This window comes from Zalophus californianus, chromosome 14 (assembly GCF_009762305.2).
Source record: "Zalophus californianus isolate mZalCal1 chromosome 14, mZalCal1.pri.v2, whole genome shotgun sequence".
NCBI classification, from domain to species: domain Eukaryota; kingdom Metazoa; phylum Chordata; class Mammalia; order Carnivora; family Otariidae; genus Zalophus; species Zalophus californianus.
Window position 1 is genome coordinate 80,215,272 of NC_045608.1, and position 17,621 is coordinate 80,232,892.

Consider the following 17,621-nt stretch of genomic DNA (forward strand, 5'->3'; position numbering starts at 1 on the left):
TACCTCCTGGACCCACACATTCCAGTGATGGCAGGGACGGCGGCGTCATTGTGACTTGACCCCAGTCTGTCGTAAGTCTGCAGACACCATCCTAGCCTCCTGGTGTTGGACCTCCACTCTTAGATTAACCACCTGTGTGGGGTGGGAGAGTTCGGGGTTCCCCAGGTGACTTCACTGCACTGCAGTGACTTCCAGTTTCTTCCATGTGATTTCTGGAGCTTCTGCCCGCTGTCAGGCTTGTGCCACATTTTTAGCTGGGCCTGCATGCCAGGAGGAGCTACATGGCTTCCCAGCTCTGTTCTCAGCTCTCAGGATTAATCGAGGGACCAAGAATCCTTGCAACATTTGTTTGAGCGAGACATGCCCCTTTTTACTAGGCTGGGATTTTTATGGTGCTATAGCCCTTGCAGAACCTCTGGGGGGCTGTCCCTCGATTTCCCACTCTGGGGTCTTTGGGCTTATAGATGAATGATTTTGCATCTCCATGTGTTCAGATCACCACATTCTTTGGAATGGCCAGCTCTCAGCAGGTACAATTGGGCCCAAAAGACCATAGTCCCAATGCCTTCGTTGCCTACTGGTCACCTGGGCTGGCCCCCAGTGCTCGCGGCCGGCAGGGGGTGGGGGAGCATGAGAGCCCAGCATTTGAGTGCTTTTCCTCCTGGATCTGATTTTGGCCTTGTTGCCTGATTGTAGGCTGGATCGCTTTAACACAGAAGTTGTGGGTGGGGCAGGCACCGGGAACACACACTGCAGACTATCATTATGTTGTATGAAATCCAACGACATTTAAAAATAAACTCAGTCACTTTGACAGACCGCCTTTGGGTTGGCATTTCCATACACAGTGCCACTCACCCCACAGAGGTCCTCGGGAGGCCCACACTCTGCTGCCCCAACTGTGATCTCCTAGGAGCCTCCAAATAACCCCCGAGTCTGGTTTTCGGATTCCCCATCTTACAACTGGGGAAACCGAGGCAGAGAACATTTAAGTGATTTGTTCAGGCCAACAGGGCAAGAATAAAGAACTGTAATTTCTTAACTTTTAACCCTATTCTGGGCCTTTGGTTCAATGTGAGAAAGTGTAATTTTCCCACGGAGGTGTCCGTGAGGGGTGTTTCTCAAGAAAGGGAGGGCGAGCTCGGTCAGTGCTTAAGAAGGTCACCCTACTTGATTCCTCCAGGCATCCCGGTTGCCTGTCTCGGCTCCCTCATTATCTTTGTCAGGAATTCACTTTGCTTGCTAGTGTGCTCATTACACATTGTTCTGCTGGGGCAGAAGGAATAATTAACTCCCAGGCTTGGCCATTCCTTTGTCCTGAGCACTTTGCATCCTCTCCGTCTTTCTTCTCTGGAGATCAAACTCTGCATCCCTTTCTCGGGTTTCCTTTGATGCAAGCCTTTATGGCTGGGAGGATGTGCTTGTCAGTCGCTGTTCTAAGGACCTGCGAAGGTCATTTCAGTCCCTGCTTCTGGAAAAAGGACGACTTTGGAGGAAGGCAACCCAGCACCCTCCCCTTCCTCCCCTTTGTTTGTTTATGTGTTTACATCATCTCTTTTCAGCAGTCATTGTCCTATATATATGAAGAGATGAACCCTTATTTTGACAGCTGGGCATTGTCTTTGATATGGGAAGATTTCCCTCAGAAAAAGGGGGGGGTGACAGCAGATGGGCAGCAGCTGGTCTGCTCCGCAGTCACCCTGAGCACAGCTGTGGGTGGCTACAGCAGGACTGGGGAGAGGCGGTGCGTTTGTGTCTGTTTTGGGTTTTGCCAAGTTCCCGGGGCTGGAGAGCATTAGGCTGCAAACACCACGCTCTGATTTGTTAGAACCAGCAGTTCCCAGCAGCAGGGAAGAGGGATGGAGAAGGAACAAAGAGCCGGGAGAGGAAAAGTAAGGAGAGGTGCTGAGAGCCCCCCCCAGAGGTGGAGTCCGAGTGACGAGGAAAGGCCCTGCCAGTAGAGAGAGAAACCCCAGGAGGAGAAAGGGGGATAGGAGGAGGGGTAGCAGGGTGCTTGGTGCGTGGATGGGCTAATTGCCTAGACGTGGGCTTTGTCCTAGTCTGTTCAGGCTGTTAGGACAATACCACAGACCGGGGCGCTTGTAAACAACAGAAACTTCTTTCTCGCGTTTCTGGCGTCTGGGAGTCCAAGATCGGGCGCCCATATGGTCTGGTTCTGGTGAGGGCCCTCGTTCTGGTTACGCACTGCCAGCTTCTCGTTCTGTCCCCTCGGGGTGCACGCTGCCGGCTTCTCGCTCTGTCCTCTCGGGGTGGACAGAAGGAGGGAGGGAACTCTCTGTTTCTCCTTTCTAAGAGCACCAACCCCATTCATTGGGTTCCACCCTCATGACCTAAGCGCCCCCCCCAGAGGCCCCGCCTCCTAATACCATCACTTGGGGTGGGGGGGAGTCTCCACATGAGCTGGAAAGGGGACACATTCAGTCCATAGCAGGCTCTCTCCTGAGGTCTGGAAATCTTCCAGCCCTTTCTGCAGATTGGTATCACAGAGGTGGTTCCCGCCTTAGCACAGGGAGCCCAAAGCCTCTAGGGCTCCCCCACCACGCGGGCCCATGGCCCACCTGAGCTCTCATCAGCCAGGGGAGGTGAGAGGTGGAAAGACATTTGCCAGCTGGCCTGCTCTGCGGGCTGCCTGAATGTGTGGGAGAAGAGACTTTCTAGATCTTTCTCAGGCTCCCAAGGCAGACAGTGGATGTCTATCCAGGTATTGCTGTTCTCTCAGGATTGGGGGGTTCACAACTGCCCGGTTCACACGTGGTCGGGCTGCAGGACCAGCTCACCGCAACCCCTTCACCCACACGTGCACGCACACACACGCACACGCAGCACCTCTCCCCTCTCCCTCTCTCTGTTCTCAGTTTTCCGTCCTGGGTGTTCCTTGTCACCACCAGCGGCAGGTCCTACCCGAAGGCCCACAGAGACCCGGGCTTTGGGGGGGATTCCTACCCAGAGCCATTCCTGGGGCTCCAGGGCCAAGACAGGAATCCCAGAGACAAGTCTCTGCTTTATTACTCGCTGAGATGAGCCTTTGAGTAGAGCTGGATGCAAGCATGGGAGTGGACACCCTCCAGGGTCTGTGACAAGGGCATCAGCCAGCGGACCTCAAGGAGGACACCAGGCCCCTCCTGGGCCCCCTGCCCTTCAAACTCGGATTGTCCCATGAAACCAGGGCAGCCAGGACCAGCCTTGACCGCGAGGGAGAACCACAAGCCCAGAGGTGTTGCTGGAAGGTCCAGAACCTGCTTGGGCTCAGCTGCTTTCTCCCTTCCAGTCTGCAGACGGTGAGTGAGGCTCTCCTGCCCCGCGGGGGTGCCTGGAGCCCTCTCTGGAGCTGAGGAGGCCGCCCCTCATGCCTACCACTGTTCGGTTGCAGCCCTTCCTGGGAGCCATTGTCGACTCTGCCGTCATGGAAGCCTTTCCATTGACGGCACACTCAGCTGAGAGAAGCTGAGTAGTCCAGGGAGGAATTCCAGCACTTTCTAAAGAAGGGCCTGGTCATACAGAGGCCCAGCCCTCAACTCCGTATCTTGAAGGGAGGTGGGAGCAGGGGGGTGGGGCGGCCGCGTCTGACCACTTCCAAAGGCTTCTTGCCATCGTGTCCTTCCTGGGGCAGAAGTTTCCAGAACTGCCTGTGGCCCAGCAAGGGTGGGGTGGGGTCCCAGGGCGGGCTGTCTGGATCTACTCCATCCTCTGGGCTCCGCTGGTGACCAGGGTGGCTGTGTGGCCTAGGGGACACAGAAGTGGCAGCCTGCCTCGCTGGGGAAGCCCCTCTGTGGAGGCCTTACCTGCGGGTCCTCGACACCAGCTCCTCCCAAGTGTCAGCGAGTCAGTCACGGTCCCACACTGGGGGAGTTCCAAGGAGACGGGTGGTCCCCAGCACTCAGTGTTGCGGAGAGCTCACAGAAAGCGTTCACTGAGTCTTACACCCAGGGAGCCCCTGAGGCAGAGAAGTGGCAGAGAACAGCGGGCTCCTTTGGGGATCTTGGCTGAGAAAGTATGAGGTAGGCAAGAGGGAGAATGGGAGGGACCCCAACAAGGGCATTACACAAAAAGGAGGAAATGTAAGTAGGGGCGCCTGGGTGGTTCAGTCAGTTGAATATCCTACTCTTGACTTTGGCTCAGGTCATGATCTCAGGGTCGCGAGATCGAGCCCCACATGGGGCTCTGCATTCAGCTTGGAGTCCGCTTAAGATTCTCTCTCTCCCGCTCCCTCTGCCCTTCCCCCCACGTGTGCAAGTGCTCTCTCTTTCTCTCTCTCTCTCTCAACAAGTATAAAATCTTAAAGGGGGGGGAGAAGCTGTAATTATTTTTTAAGACCAAAGAGCTCAGGGTTACGGTATTAATAACTCAGGAACGACACTGTCATAAATGTCACAGGGGTTCATGGCTTCTGAACTCTGTCACGTGGCAGCTGACACCCACATGTGTGACCCACACTTCCAGGACTGAGAGCCAGCGTGCTCCTGGGGAGTGATGGGGGCTGTCCTCCTTCTGCCTCTGCTAAAGAAAGCATCCTAAAACACACGCCCGTGGTGGTGACTTTATTACAGAGACAACACTGAATTGCCTGTAATTTGTCAAAATATTGTAATAAACCAAAGACCATTCCTTTAACAGTAACAAATTACTTGTATCGTGCTTGCGAGAACATACACCGGTAAGAAACTCAGTGAGGCTGAAAACCATGACGGTTCAAACAACACCCTTGTGTCCCTGCACTTTAAAAAAAAAAAAACAGTGCAAGCAACTTACAGAGAAACTAATAAACACAAAACAGCTATTTGTTTCACAAAAATTCTCTCGGTATATATTAATAATATACATCAGTTTACTAACCTGTACTCAATATGTACATACAAACTCATGTTCTTTTCTTCACTATTTCATTTACGCACTTCCATTTATCGGCATAGTCTCCCAACATCGGGTAGCTAAAAATATATTATTGATAAATGTTTCCTTATTGAGAATTAGTGGTTTTTGTATTTTATTTTTTACTTTTTAATTTAATTTTAATTTAATTTTAATTTATATTTTGATTATTTTATAAATCATGCTGCTATGTATTTTATATAAAACTGCTTCCATTTTGAGGTACAGCCTCTCAAAGTGAAACTATGGGGTGAAAGGGGATAAAGGGTTTGATACCTCATTATGGATTCCCAGATCCCTTTTTCTGCAAGAATAAACCTATTTTTAGTTCCACTGGCAATAGATAAATAACCAATTCCCTTCAGGCCAAACTGATTTTTCTTTCTCTTTTTTTCCTTCTTCTTTTCTCCTTCTTCTTCCTTTTCTTCTCAGCACTTCTTCCCTTCTTCCTCCTCCTCCTTCTTCAATGGTATGAAATATTATATAATGATTTTCAATTTTTATTCCGCAAGTTGAAATGAGGGGTAGATCCTGTGCTTCTGAGGCCACCTCGGTGTCAGAGGCTCTGCCACCCTACAGCCTGCTGGTTCACGTGTGTTTGAACGCTTGTGACTGGTCAGAGGGGAGTGTGCATCTGGCCCAGACACCGTCCCCCACATGCCACCACACGTCACTCCTCAAGAGCTCTCCTTACTGTCTTCCGTTCTAAGTACGGCAACCATGTGTCCTCGGTCTGCTACCATTTCAAACAGTTGGTCCAGTTGTCCCTTTACAGTGCACCCATTCTTTTCAAGCCCATGCGTCCTAAATTTGAATTTGGAAAACATGGTCACTACTATTTTGGTATATTGGTCTCACCCACTCTACTAGATGCAAGCCTAAGAGTAAAGACTGTGTCGTATTCGTCATTCCAAACCTGCGTGGTCCCTTGCCTCTGACTTACCCTACCCTTTCATTCTGAAAGTGGTTCTGTTTGCTTTCTTGTCACTTGGAGAGCTGCTGTTCTTTGAAAATACAGATTTTAAAATAGCACTCATCTCTTTTGTTTCTTCGAAGCTGTGTGTGTGTGTGAAAATAAGTTCTGCAGATAGAACTTTCCTTAATCTTTTGTGTGCAGCAATATAGAAGCTGGAGACAATAATATTGCCTATCAAATTAATTCTTCTGAATACTTCACTGTGCTGATGACAACTGAGAAGCATTTGAAGTCACAAATGTCGCTGCTTTCACTTAGTATACAAATGAAATTTGGCATGGCCAATGAAAGATGTTAGCTATAGATGTCATTCATTTCCTGAGCTTTCAGTACAGTACTATGAATCCATAGCCTTCAATAAATATTATAAAGATGAACACGATGAACACTTTTAGAAGTCACATTCTAGTCCAGCATACCCCTACAGCAAATCTTCTAGGGTATCAGGAGAATTCTGGCAAATGCTTTGATTCTAAATTCTTCACATTCCACTGATTTTATTACAGACCACAGCACTTAACATTTCCTTCCGGATTCCCCTGGTATAACTCTCCAGGAGCCGGACTGGTTGGATTGGCACAGAGTCTTCAGTATGCAAGAAGACCATGGCCATCCTCGACCTATAACAGCTCAAAATCAAGCTCGTGCTGCAGATGGGTTGGCTGAGTGTGGAGCAAATGGAGAGCTTAGCCTCGGGGGTGGGGAAGGGGGTTCAGTAGGAAGGGCTGGGATCCACAGCAGAACTTAGCATTTCTAACCAGGCCCCAGAACTCACATCTGAGCTAGGACTTCATTGTAAACCCTGCCAGATTACTAACTAATCAATTTCCTGCCTTCCCCATGTCTGGCTCAGGAACGAGGCGGGGCTGTGTCTGTGGACAGAAGAGCATCACTTCTCAGCGGAGAGCACAGGGGAGCAGCCTCAGATGGGTATCTGCACACTCATGTGAACAGCAGCACGATTCACAATGGCCGAAAGGTGGAAGGAACCCAAAGGCCCATCTGTGGGTGAGTGGATGAACAAAATGGGTCCATACACACAATGGAATATTATTCAGCCTTAAAAAGGAAGGAAATTCTGACGAGCTCCAGCCTGGGTGAACCTTGAGGTCATTATGCTAATTGAAAGGAGCCGGCCACAAAAAGACTGATGATACTGTGTGATTCTACTCACGTGAGGTTCCCTGAGCATCAAATTAATTAGAAACAGAAAATAGAATGGTGGTGGCCAGGGACTGGGGGGGAGGGGCAAGGGGGAGGGGCTTCATGGGGATAGACTTTCAGGTTTGCATGATGAAAAGGTTTCAGAGATCCGTCTCAGAACGACAGGAATCTACTTAACACTGCTGAGCTGTACACTTAAAAATGGTTAAGATGGGGAACGTTATGTATTTTCTAACCACCACAAAAAATAAATAAGAGGGGGAAAGGAAGGAACCTCTGACACATCCTGCAACATGGATGAACTTTGCACATCTTATGCTAAGTGAAATAAGCCAGACACAAAAGGCCAAGTCCTGTTTGACTCCATACCTGGAATGGTTAAATTCAGAGACAGAAAGTAGGCTGGTGGTTGCCAGGGGCTGAGGGGAGGAGGAATGGGAAATTCGTGTTTAATGGGGACCACGCTGCCATCTGGGGGGATTGAAGCAGTTCTGGAGGCGGGGGTTGGGGATGATTGCACAACAATGGGATGTGCTTCGTGCCACTGAACTCTACACTTAAAAATGATGAAGATGGCAAGTTTTATATTATGGCTATTTTCCCACAATACATTTTTTCTTTTAAAGCCCATAATATAGTAGAAAAGCTTTCTTCAAACTCAGAATTCTTTTTCCAGGCCATCTTCCCCACCTGGCATGTCAACCCCATGAAATTTAGGAAACTCCAAAAGGATAACACATTCCCTGGTGAAAAATAAAACAGAACAAAACTGGGAAGAAGCAGAAGCCGGGGAAACAGTCGGTGGGGCGTGGGGGGCTGGGGCTAGCCCTTTCTATGAGCTTAGTCTGTACGAGTGGCTCAAATGTTATGTGCATCTCCAGCAAGTTCTCAGGTGATGCTGATGAGGCTGAGCGGGGACCACACTTTGAAAACCGTGGGCCTCTCCAAAGCTCTTTAAAAAGTGTCAAAACCACAGTGGAGGAGTTCTCAGATTTTAACAAGAAGGTTTATGTGGAAAGTGTGTTGCAGTGCTGGGATCCTGAGTCCTTTAGACATGTATACTTTTTTTTTTTTAAGATTTTATTTATTTATTTGACAGAGAGAGACACAGCAAGAGAGGGAACACAAGCAGGGGGAGTGGGAGAGGGAGAAGCGGGCTTCCCACGGAGCAGGGAGCCCGATGCGGGGCTCAATCCCAGGACCCTGGGACCATGACCCGAGCCGAAGGCAGACACCCAACGACTGAGCCGCCCAGGCACCCCAGACATGTGTACTTTTGAAAGCTTCCCCAGCTGATTCTGATGTGGTAGATTCTCAACCACAGGGAAATAAATGCTGCCCTATGCATGCATTCGTCAGCCCCCTGGATCTCAAAGGGTGGTCTCCAGACCAGCAGCGGTGGCTGGAGAATTGAACTCTCAAGCCCCAGCCCAAACCTACTGAAGCAGATACTCTGGGGGTGGGGCCCAGGAATTGGCTTTGACAGGCCCTTTGGGTGGTGCTGATTCACACTAAAGTCTGAGAACTGTGAGCTAGATCTTTTGACAACTCCTTTTTCATCGATGTACTAATGACTAAACCAGGGCTTTTGGACAACTGAATATGTAGTTCTCCACGTGCATGTGACCAATTACTGAGGAACGGGACAGTTTATTCTTTTTTCTTTTTTTAAAAGATTTTATTTATTAATTTGAGAGAGAGTGCAGGAGAGAGAGCATGGGGGGAGGGGCAGGGAAAGAGGGAGAAGCAGACTCCCCACTGAGCAGGGAGCCCGATGATGCGGGGTTCAAACCCAGGACCCTGGGATCCTGACCTGAGCTGAAGGCAGATGCTTAAGCAACTGAGCCACGCAGGCGCCCCCCACCTTTTTTTTTTTTTAACGTTGGCCTGGCAATGTGATTCGGCTATTACTAAGATTGGGAAAGTTAATGGAGAGACTTACAAATACTCTGACATCTGGGACCACACCTAGCATAATTCATAGAAACCTCAAAGAGGCAAATTTTTGCTTAGTAAAGGGAAAAGACTTTAATGGGGGGGGGTCCTCTGGTCATGGAGAGAGTTTTCTTGGGATGTCGTGGTTGCACCCTCATTGGATGGGCTCCCATATTGGAACCCATCCACATGGAGGATGGGGAAATTTAAGAAGGAACTGGACTGAGTCAAGGTTCCCAGGTGATTGTCTGAATAAGGTCTGCATCAGAGTGACCTGGGTTTGTTTAAAAATAAATTCTGGAGTCCCGCTCATGAAGATTCCGACTTGGCCTAGCTGGGACGGGATCCTGGCATGGCACTGACCCACAGGGCACTTTGAAGTGCTAGGTCCGAGAATCTCTAAACAGGAGGTATTTGCCATCCCTTCCCAGTTCCATGGCCGTACGAAAGAGGATAGAAAGGTTAGCTTCTAAAGGTTGGAAAATGCAGAGAGATCAAATAATTTTCTTCTTCGATAAGAAGTCTACATTAAGAAGTAAAATGGATGGTAGTATTTTTAGCTTTACCAAGGGCACCCATAAGAAATACATTTAAACTACAGCAGAAAGGATTTGGATTAAAGGAAGAAAAAATTCCTAGCAATGGGGATTATTAAACATCGGGATGGGCTAAAAGAGTTGATTGTGGAAGAGCCTTCTCTAGAGATTTCTAGAACTGGGAGACCTTCTCATCTGTCTGGAACTGTGACAGGGGGTGATTTTAGGCTCCCTTCCAGCCTGGATGTTGATATTCTGACTTACACAACAGTATAGTCAACTAATGCAGCCCGTTTCCCTCAAGTATATAGGAGAGCCTTCATGAAAGCGTCCCTCATTATTAGATTGCTAATAAAGCCAAATCAACAGGGCGCCTGGGTGGCTCAGTTGGTTAAGCGTCTGCCTTCGGCTCAGGTCATGATTGCGGGGTCCTGGGATCGAGTCCCTCATCAGGCTCCCTGCTCAGTGGGGAGCCTGCTTCTCCCTCTGACCCTCCCCCCTCTCGTGCTCTCTCTCTTTCTCAAATCAATAAATAAAATCTTAAAACAAGTCAACAAACGGTGAACAGACAAAATACTCACACACTAATGAGACCTGTGTTTGAATGAGGAGGTCCACCCCGTTTCTTGTCGACCAGTGCCCTAATCCCCTGCGGATGATCTCCCAGGCCTTAGCTTTTGTCTGAGCATTCGTTGAAGGGCACCAAGTCTCTGAAATAAAAAAAAAAAAGGAGAAAGGGGCTCTTCCTGACAACATCTTTCTGAAGTTCTGACGTTGAGGTTCAGTTGGAGTTAGACATCAAGGCCAAGCACCGAAAAGGGAAGACCTTGAAGAGAAAGGGAGGCAGGCAGGAAGCCTCTGGGCGGACAGAGCTATGAATAGCAACTGGAGTGTAAAGTGAGGGGCTGACATGGAGCCAGGGCGGGAAGATGGGACCCTGAGGTAGGCCAGCTGGGGTTAGGCCAAGAAGGAGACACAGCCGTTGCTGGGTTTAAATCTCTGAAGTATTTCTGCTTTGGGAAAGATAGTCCTAGAGAGACCCTTTTGTGTCTTCAGTTGGAAGCATGACCAAAACTGATGTAGAGCTTGGGAAAACCCTTCCAGGTTGTCCAGCAAGTCTTCCTCTGTTAAGGAGCAAAATGCAGCCCTCATGGTTTAAAATGCAGGCCCTGGACTAAAACCTTCCTCTCTCACTTGACCATGGATAAGTTTTGTCGTCGTTGTTGTTATTTTTTAATACTTCTGGGCCTCAGTTTCCTTCCTTGGAATCTGAAGACAGTAAACAGCACTGGGTGATGTCTGTGATTTCAGGAAATAACACTTGAGTGCAGGTCCTGGCCCACGGTAAGTGCTCGGTAAGTGTTAGCTTTTCCCATTTTTCTAAAGAAACTCGTGGCTAAACGCTTAGATTCACCGAAACGGTGCCTCCCAAATGCCAGGCTGACACCTGGCACCAGTCTGCGACAAGGTTTTCGGCATTCCTTGGCCAAATGGGAGACATAAGAACAATGTCGGATGCATGCCTGTTGGCCGGGGCTTGTCAATGACAGCTTTCTTCCTCTGAGAATGTACAATGTCCTTTGCTTTTGGAAATAATGAGCACAGTAGAAGGTACTTTTAGGTTTATGTTCTTTGTCGCTTGAAGTTAATCCTTGATTTTTTTTTTTTCTTTTGTTCTAGTCCATGAAATCCAAGAGTCTGGGAACCATTCCTCTGGCAGGTGTGAGGGGGATCCAGAGAAGGTGGGCGGGGCTGTCTCCGTGAATCGGAGAATCGGCGTGATGCCCCCGCCTCCCCTGGGTTGTGAACTCGGAGCAGCAACTGTCCCTACTTCTCCCATCAACACAAGCTTCTCTTCATGCTTCTCATGACCTCCCTTTTTTTTTTTCCTTCCTTTTCCTCTCTTTGAGGGTGTTCCAATCTTCTTCCCTGCCTTGCTTTTGCTCCAGCCCTTGGAGGGCAGCAGAATAAGCCACCCGCAAACCTGCCACTTTGGCATAAGGCTTATTTTGAGCTGAAAGCAAAGGAGAAGAAGCAGATGCAAGAACAGCTCTCCGCCCTCCCCTAGTCCCCTACAATCAGGATATAAATTTGTCAAGGTGTTGCGCTTCCCTCTCTGCCCGGAAGGATGGAAGGGAATCTCTGAAGGTGGCTCTCGACCCTGACCTTGACCAGGCAGAGGAACCCACGTGACACCTTTACTACCTAGCCCTTGTCTTCCCCTCGTGCCTCCAGATGTTAACCTCACAACCTGCCGCCCTAGACAAAGTCCTTTTCTTGGTCTCGTCACTTCTCTAAACATCTATTTTTCTTTATTAATTTGTAATATAGGGGCGCCTGGGTGGCTCATTTGGTTAGGCGTCTGCCTTCGGCTCCAGTCGTGGTCCCGGGGTCCAGGGATCGAGCCCCACGCCGGGCTCCCTGCTCCGCGGAGAGTCTGCTTCTCTCTCTGCCTCTGCCTGCCCCCCCCCACCCCCGCGCGTGCTTTTCGTTGCTCTCTCCCAAATAAAACAAACAAATAAATAAAAAAAAGATGCAATATAAGCCCAAGTCCTAACCACCCCTGGACTTACTCCCCACTGGGTGCTCCCCTGTGCATGTGGGATGCACATGCTAATGCACTGCTGTTGGGTCCCTCTTGTTTACCTGCCTTTTGTCTAATGTGCAGGCCCCAGCCCGGGACCCTGGGAGGATAAAGGGGAAAAAACGTTGAAGTAAGTTCTTTCTTTCCCGCACCCCTGTAGGCTGTTCTTACCACCATGCCCCCTTTCCTTGGCCTTCTCCCCTGCCCTGTTTCTCGTCCCCTTCACACACCTCGTATCCGTTCCTGGCTTCGCTCCTGAATCTTTTGCAGCCACAGGTGCTGCACCTGCCTCTCCAGGTGTGCGGCTCAGCAGCGGGCACGCAGGTGCCCTGCGCCGTGGGGCCGGTGCCCCGCCGCGCCCCCTCCTGATGGAGGGCTGTGCTCAGAACAGAACAACGAATGGAGCACTCAAGATTGATCTTCCTGCCTCCGCACAGTGACATGTCATTAACTGAGATGCTTCCTTTGAGCACCAGAGAGGATGGATCGTGGCCCATAGCCCTTCCAATAACAGCGACACATTTTGGGCAATGCATTTGAGGGAGAGAAGTCGGGCTCCATACAAACCCTGAGGATTACAGCCAACGGACAGATACGAATCTATTATTTTAGCAGTTTCCTTGAAATGTGGAGGGGATGTGGGGGGAGACGTTTCTCCTCCTTGGAGAGCAAGCTCAGCCAACTGTCCCCGTTTGCTTGAGCCTTTCCTGGTTTCAGCACTGAAAGTCCCATGGCTCGGGAAGCTCATGGCATATTGGGACAGCTGGTCCCCCTAGAGCCAGCGGTAACCAATCCTCTACTGGGCTATTTGTCAAAGATTCGGCACAGGTAGGTTTAGTTCAGAGAATGAACACAGTGAGAAGAAAGTAAAGAATCGTTTAACTCAGAGAAGAGAAAGCTGAGGGTGGGGGTGGGGGAGCAGGGGCTGTTTTGGTGACAAGTTTCACGTGTGGTCACTGGGTGGGCTAGAACGTGTCCAGCTGGGGTCCATCTCTACCCGAGCTAAGAGCCAGAGGAAATGGGTGTGAGTGGAGCCCGAACTTACTCACAACGCTGATTTCCTGACAGTAAGTATTCTTAGACTCCAGAATGAGTTTCTAAAACAGATTAGGTATTGTCTTTAGAGGTAATCCCTAAGGGCTTTAAGAGTTTAGGTGTGGCCCAAGAGTTGAAGGAATGGACAAAACACATTTCTAAGATGCCTTCCAACCCTAGAATCCTGTTTCCATCTACCCATCTATTATGGCTCTGATTATTTTTCATGTCGTCTTTTGCCTGTAGTTAAATCGTTTATAATGACCAGGAAAAAACGCTTTGATTCTAGTCTCCTGGGGCATGAGTCCAGCTTCTCCAAACCATGATGGAGAGGAAAGATTAGCATGTTTGTTTGTTTGTCCCTAAGGACGCTTAAATTTAGAAAAGGTTATGTATTGGTCAATTTCATGACAGCAATATTAGAAGTTTAAAACAGGGAGAAACATTCCCTGTGGTCCTATTATTCCGACAGCCTGAATGACCCACTTTCTCTTCCCACTCCCCATCCTGAGATTTCCCTGGGATTTCATTAACGTTTAACCTGGCATCCAACCTGACCCACATAGGATTCTTACATTAGGGCAACTGGGCCTTACTGAGTGATTAAAGCTAAAAGCAAAACAAACAAACAAGCAAAACTTAAAAAAAAAAAATCCTACGTAATCGAGTTGTTTCCAATTTTTAAAATCAGCTTGATTTTCCTCCATGGTATTGTCTTACATCCTGGGAAATCAAGCTGAGATACCTGGTGAATTGTTGTGGTTAAAACTGAACTTTGGGATTGGTGGTGGGTCCTTGTTGTTTTAGGGATGTTTCCCCTTCATACAAACAGTTCTGTTTGTCGGAAACTGAGCCTTGCCTACGTGAAATCTGAGCATCTTTCCACTATGCTGTTCTGAAGTTGTTACTTATCACTGATCCAGCCCACCAACCCTACAGTCAAAAGCTGATGGCATAAACTCTTTGGCTGATCTCATTCTGATCAGCCCCTTACACAAGTTCCTTGGCGTATTAGTCAGGGTCCTCCAGACAAACAGAACCAATGGGATGTATATATATATATATATATATATGGAGAGGAGATTTATTTTAAGGAATTGGCTGGCAAGTTCAAAATCCGCAGGGTGGGCCGTCAGGTTGAAGAGCTGATGTTGTGGTGCCAATCTGAAGGCTGTCAGGCTGGAGAATTCCTTCTTGCTCTTGGAGGTCAGTCTTTGTTCTGTTCAGACCTTCAACTGATTGGATGAGGCCCACCCACGGTAAGGAGGACAATGCGCTGCTGTATATAAATCCACCAATTTAAATGTTAATCTCAACTAAAAATACTCTTACAACACATCCGGAATAATGTTTGACCAACCAGGTGTAACCAAAGTAATAAGACCAGGGCCAGGATAAACCTTTAACTCCAGGAACAACCCCTTGATTCTTGCATGAGTGGCTGTTTTCGGGTAAGAATATAAAATAGTTTTGGTTTCACCTTTGGGTGGAAACTAGGTGAAATAAACCATGCTCAGAGTGGCGACAGGTGACCCTTGCCCCTTTGTAGTGCAGCAAAGAGTTCCATTGCCCTACATCCTTGGTAGCACCTGCTATTATACAACTTTTTATTTTTTACTTTTTTATTTTTTTAAGTTTTATTTATTTGAGAGAGAGCGTGAGCACACAAGCAGGGGGAACAGCAGGGGGAGAGGAAGAAGCAGACTCCCCACTGAGCAAGGAGCCTGATGGGGGGCTTGAACACAGGTCGCTGGGATCATGACGTGAGCCAAAGGCAGACACTTAACTGACTGAGCCACCCAGGCACCCCTATTATACAACTTTTTAGTTCTTGCTAGTCTGACGGTTGTAAGGTTGTATCTCATTTTATACACAATCTGCATTTCTCCGATTACTAATGAGCTTGAGAGGCTCCTCATATATTTATTGGCCATTCCAGTTTCAGGTCTGTGAATTTCTTTTTCACATTTTTGCCCATTTTTCTATTTTTTTCTTGCTGATTTGCAAGAGTTTCTTAGATATTCTGGATTCTAAGCTTTTGTCCTAGTTTTGTAAAGTATCTTCTTCCAGTACATCTCCTGTGTGTTACCTTTGTCCAGGGTGTCTTGGTTTAAAGGGAAAGCTTTACTTTTGATGTCCTTAAATCCATCTATTTTTTCCTTTGAAGTTTGTGCTTTTTGTGCCCCTACGCAAATCAGCTGGTTTTTGCTATCTAACAAACCACTCCAAAGCATAGTGGCTTAGGCCAACAATGATTAATTGCTATGGGTTGGTGGGGTGAAGCTTCTGGACTGGGCCTGCCTCCTGGGGCTGGATGGTGCTGGGGGTGCTGGGCCTCCACTCCACATGGCCTCTCAGACTCCAGGCGGCTAGCCCAGGCTTCTTCACAAGGTGGTCTCAGGGGTTCCAGCAGCAGGGGAAGGCAAGCCCCAGTGTACACGTGCTGTTCGAGTCTCTGCTTCTTCATAAGGCTAACGCCCCGTGGCCCAAAGCGAGTCACATGGCCAAGCACAGATTCAAGGAGTGCCGGGGGGGGGGGGGGGGGGAGTCTCCACCCAGCTGATAGGAGGAACTGCAAAATGTGTGTGTTCATAGGTTTTAACACGCAGTTTAGGTTCACAGAAAAATTAAGCAGAAGGTACAGAGATTTGCCACATAGCCCCTGCCCCCCAACCCCCAGCATGCAGAGCCTCCCTCACTATGGACATCCCCCGCCAGAGTGGGACACTTGTTACAATCAGTGAACCTTTATTGTCACATCATTGTCATCCAGAGCCCATAGTTTGCCTTAGGGCTCACTCTTGGTGTTGTATGAAATTCTGTGGGTTTGGACAAATGTATCATGACATGTAACCACCTTATAGTATCATACAGAGTAGTTTCACTGTCCTAGAAATCCTCTCTGCTCCATCTGTTGTTTTCTTTTTCCCAATCTACCTTGTTACTCTAAGCTTATCAAGATATTCTCTTATATTTCCTATTAGTAGCTTTATAGTCTTAAAACTATTTGGTGTTTCTTTCTTTATACTGTGATTTTCAACGTACTTTAATTATCTAAATTTTTCAATATTTCATTTATAATTACATATTTGTGTTTGTTATATACTAACAATTGCATATTATATAATTAGTAAAAATTAAGTTAAATTTTTAATTTAAATCTATTTTTTCCCAGAGCAAACCACATTTTCCAAGATCTATTATTCTATAATCTGTCTTCTTCCCTCTGATCTATAATGCCAGCCCTATCATATACAATTTCCCATATATATGTGGTTCTGTTCTCAAACTTTCTATTTGCCTCTCCTATGCGAATACTTGTAAAATGGGCTACTATCTGATAGAGCTAGTATTGTTTTTGCTTTTCTTCCTCAGATTCCCTTGGCTCTTTGTGGACTTCTATTCTTTATAAATTTTAAAATTATTTTTCCCGATTAAAAAGTCCTCTTGAACCCATCAGGTTCTGGGGATCTAAGGTGCAGCATGGTGACTATGGCTAACAGTAATATATTGTATACCCAAAAGTTGCTAAGGGAGTAGAGTTTTAATGTCCTCATCATGACAATGACAACAAAATGGTAATTCTGTGAGGCGAGGGATATGCTGACCAACCTTATTGTGGTAAACATTTCACAATATAGACACACGTGTGTCAGATCATCACATTGTCCACTTTAAGCTTACTTAATGTTATGTGCCAATTATATCTCCATAAAGCAAGAAAAAAAAATCATCTTGAGATTTTGATTAAGATTGCATTGAAGTAGAGATTCATTTAGGGAAAATGAGCATCTATTCTGTGCTAAGCTGTCCCATTCATAAATATGGCACATGTCTCTGTTTATTTAGGTAGTCTTTTATATCCTTTATTGGCCTTATTATCCATAACTTCGTGTGATTTTTTTTTTTTTTTTTGGTTAGGCTAATTCATAGATAGTTTACAGTTTTTGAGACTTTTTCAAAAATGTCAAAGAATATTGTTTTTTTTTTCCTGTATTTTACCAGAGTTCAAATGTTATAGGTGTAGGCTAATGGAACTGTTGAAATGTTGTAGTAATGCCCTGAATCAGAGGAAAAAGCATAATATTCAGAGTTACATCAATATTAATATCTGAGGCGACATCGCTTATGATACCTTCTAAAATGTACCGAGTGGCTAGTTTCGGGGTGAAATTAGCCTGCTGACGTGCTCACCCAAGAGATTTTAGTAGATTTTTCTCTTCCGGTAACACAAGAGGTCTGCCTCAGCAAAACTCACACAAACAGAAGGTCACGAATGACTGTCTCTGAAATCTCCTTCATTTCAACAGTTCCTAAGTGTTCAAGAGAATTAATTGTTCATCTGTAGAAACTGGGTCCCAGAGGAGTTTCAAACACCAGCCAGATGGGAGAGAGTTTTAGGGCACACGTGGTCTTACACCCTAGCAACAGAAAACCAGAGGGGGAAAAAAAAGCTTGCATTTCCATTGTCAGCACAATGCCTATAATTCTCCTTTGTTCT

At 47.3% G+C, this 17,621-nt stretch overlaps 1 long non-coding RNA gene across 1 annotated transcript; it reads left to right on the forward strand.

Moving 5' to 3' along the window:
• The first annotated feature begins 3,185 nt into the window (after nucleotides 1-3,185).
• LOC113912596 lies at nucleotides 3,186-11,887 on the forward strand. Its single transcript, XR_003516903.1, has 3 exons — nucleotides 3,186-3,299; nucleotides 6,720-6,874; nucleotides 11,182-11,887. It is a non-coding gene; the product is annotated as an uncharacterized LOC113912596 (long non-coding RNA).
• The last annotated feature ends 5,734 nt before the right edge of the window (nucleotides 11,888-17,621 follow it).